This window comes from Galeopterus variegatus, unplaced genomic scaffold, assembly GCF_000696425.1.
Source record: "Galeopterus variegatus unplaced genomic scaffold, G_variegatus-3.0.2 Scaffold574, whole genome shotgun sequence".
NCBI lineage: Eukaryota > Metazoa > Chordata > Mammalia > Dermoptera > Cynocephalidae > Galeopterus > Galeopterus variegatus.
In genome coordinates, this window is record NW_007726685.1 from 371972 (window position 1) to 375763 (window position 3792).

A 3792-nucleotide genomic window follows, 5' to 3' on the forward strand; every position below is an offset into this window, starting at 1 on the left:
TGGGCAAAAAGATTAGGCAGATGTTAGCTTTGTTGAATTTGAATCATTGGCCAGAGTCACCTGAAGATGCCCAGTGAGCAGAGAAACTATAGGACTCCCTATTCTATCTCCTAAGCTATGACTCCAGAGATAAGTCGAGCAATTTTTTTGCAATGTCTGCTGTGGTTTGGATGTTTGTCCCCACAAAAGCTCATGTTGAAATTTGATCCCCAACTTGGCAGTGTTGGGAGGTGGGGCCTAGTGGGAGGTGTTCGGTCATGGGGAGGGATCTCTCATGGATAGATTAATGCTCTCCCTCAGGAGTGAGTTCTCGCTCTATTAGTTCCTAAAAGAGTGGGTTATAAAGAGTCTGGATTCCTCAGTTTCTCTTGTACTTCTTCTCTCACCATGTGATCTCTTTGCACATACCTCCTCCCCTTCTCCTTTCTGTCATGGAAGGGAGTTTCCTGAGGCCCTGGCCAGACTCTCCTGCCCAGTCTTGGACTTTCCAGCCACTAGAATAATGGGCTCTTTTCTTTATACATTATTCAGTCTCAGGTATTCTGTTATAGCAACACAAAATGGACTAAGACAATGCCCATTGGCATCTCTTGCAAAGGTGGGATCAAACTTGCCACTTTACCTCTTTAATTAGCTATTAACCCAGGGACTTTCTTCAGATGACTACCCCAAGCAGGACATATCACTGAAAAGCCAAAAGGGAAAAGGTTGATAAATTGGACTATTTTTTAGAAAACATTTGTTTAGTTAAAATATCAACAAAAAACTGGGAAGACCTATTTTTAAAAACTTTTAATCCTGATCTTTTGAAGATTATAGGCCAGTTGCTTTGTAGAATGTACCTCAATGTTGGGTTTGCCTGATATTTCTTTATGGCTAGATTCAGGTCATGCATCTTGGCAGGAATATTCCAGAAGTGATCCTGTGTTCTCAGTGCATCATATCAGGAGTGTGCTGTCAATTTGTCCCATAACTGCTGGTGTTAATTTTAATTTTTATCACTTCGTTAAAATGGTGTCTGTCAGATTTCTCCACTATAAAGTTAGTAAGTTTTTTTTTTTACTTATTAATAGACAATATTAGTTGGCATTCTACTGAAAGGTAGGCTTTCCCTTCTATTTATTTATTTATCCATTCATAGATTCCTTGTATTAGGCTGTTTTTGTGTGGCTATATCAGAAAACCCAAGACTGGATAATTTATGAAGAAAAGAGGTTTATTTGGCTCATGATTCTGGGACAGCTGCATCTGGCACACCTCAAGCTGCTTCTACTCATGGCAGAGAGTGACAGGGAGCCGGTATGTGCAAGGAGGTCACGTGACTAGGGGAAGTGAGGAAGCGAGAGAGGGAGGGTGGGGGAGATGCCAGGTTCCTCTTAACAACCAGCTCTGATGGGAACTAATAGAGCGAGAACTCGCTTCCCCTGCCCCCCCAAGGGAGGGTGTTAATCTCTTCATAAGGGATCCACCCCCATGATTCCAACATGCCCACGATGGGGATCAAATTTCAACATGAACTTTGGAGCACCAATCATATCCAAACTATAGCATTCCTATTTTATTCAATGGATTATAATCCTTTACAATGATCATTCATTTTGATGCTCAAATGTTCCAAATATGGCCCCTTCAAGTTGGCTTTTAAGTCCTTTGGACATATCTCCATTATTCTTTGAGCATTTCCTTACTTTTCTATACAATAAGATGTGCAGGGCTCATATCGTGCTTTCACTGCCCCAGCCCTGGAATCAGACATACCTTTAGTAAAGAATGGTAATCAGAACCCAAGATCTGTGCACGATGTGTGTTCATTGCTCCCGGGTTATCATTGTTTCTAGACTCTCTCAATGACAGAGGTAGGAAGTCTTGTGTGTACGAACATATACACACACATATAAAAGACATACATATGTATTAATTATCTATTGTTGTGTAATCAATTACTCCAGAATTTAGTGATTTAAATAATAACTACGTATTATCTCTCAAGGTTTATGTGGGTCAGGAATTCAAACTGGGCACAGTGGGAATGGCTTGTCTCTGCTTCATGATGTTTGGGTGCTTGAGGCTTGGAGGCTGGCGCTGCAATCACCCAAAGGCTTGTTCCCTCATACGTGTGGCAGTTGCTGCTGGCTGTCGGCTCAGGAGCTGTGGCCAGAACACCTACACAGGGCCGTTCCATTTGACGGAGCTTCCACACAAATTGGTGGCGGAGTTCCAAGTTCAAGCATTTAGAGAGAGGGAAAGAGAGAACAAGGTGATGCTGTATCCTTCTTATGACCTAGCCTCAGAAGTCACCTACCATCACTTCCACCAGATTCTATTGATTACAAGCAAGTCAATACATTCAGCCCACATTCAAGAGCAAAGAGATTATACTCTACCTTTTGAAGGGAAAAGTATCAAAAAATGGTGGACCACAATATCCATTTCCATGGTGATCTATCCTTATAAAAGACCATGAGCTCACACCTGTACTTCCAATTCCAATACAATAGAGTTTATTCTAGCTTTACCCCCTCCATGTTCATAACTCCTTTCTCCAGGAATATGAAACCTGGCTCCAATTATGCTCAATTTATTTATTTATTCACTCAATCCCTCTATTTGTCACTCTTCCACCAGACACAGTGTCCAGTAACCCCAGCTCCAGTGTCATTGACTTAGGTGATTGTTGTGCTGGGAAAACTTTAAAAAAAAAACATTTATGACAAAAGGGTGATTTCCTTATAAAGGTATGATGTAGAACATTCAACTGCATAGGAAATTATTTCCTCCATAGGAATAAGAAAAATATGAATCACCTAGTTTTAAAATGGGCAAAGATAATATGTATAGGCAGAAAAATAAATGATGAAATAAGTTTAAATGCTCACCCTGACTTAGTAATTAAAGAAATCTAAATCAAAACAGTGAGATATGATTCTTCATCTATCAAATTGTCAAATATTAGAAAGATGGATGATACTGGTAGAGGCAGGGAAAAGCATTCTCATTAGATAGAAGGCCAGGGAAGACCACAGAGCTTGAGAGCAAAGATTATTCACAGCACGCTATGTGCTATAGGGGCAATATAGGGGCAATGTGCTTGGGGAGATGTGCAATAAATTTTAATGGAATTAAGTCAAACCGAGGCATAGGCATCAGAATTATAAAAAGAAATTAGAATAGTGACTTCCTCAAAAGCAGAACCTTATTAGCAGCTCACAAGTCTATTGTGATATGAAACTTGCCTCCAAGCCCTGATTTTTCTAGTGCATCTAATAAGAGTCAGTCCTGGGTATATACTGTTCAACCTCCTTTTTTAGAGCTAGAGAAAGTGGGGTGGAGTTAGTTGTTTGGAAAAGGTGAAAACAATTTGGGCTTACCCCAGCACACACCGGTAATGGGAAAAAAGACACACGTAAGAGTATTTTGCATTTCTTCCCCCAAAGGCAGTCAGTGTTATTCTCCCTCACTTTGCTGCAGGTAAGGTGCCACCTGAAGTCCAACGTGCCACCTAACTCACCTCCTCTCCTCCTCCCCAAATCAAACCAATCAAAACCAAGGTTGGTATAGAAACATTCATTCTTATCCTTTCTCCTTAGGTTTTCCTATCCCAGGCAGGTTGATCCTTTGGACTCTTCTTCCATTGCTTCTGGGACCTTGTTCCACCACCCTGCCGGATCCCCATCAGCATACGAAAACATTTAAAGGGAAAAGGCAAAATCTCCCAACCCCCATCTCCCCATCTGGCTACTGTCCATTTGTCTCACCCATCCTCGCCGAACATTTTGAAAGCACAGTCTCCAC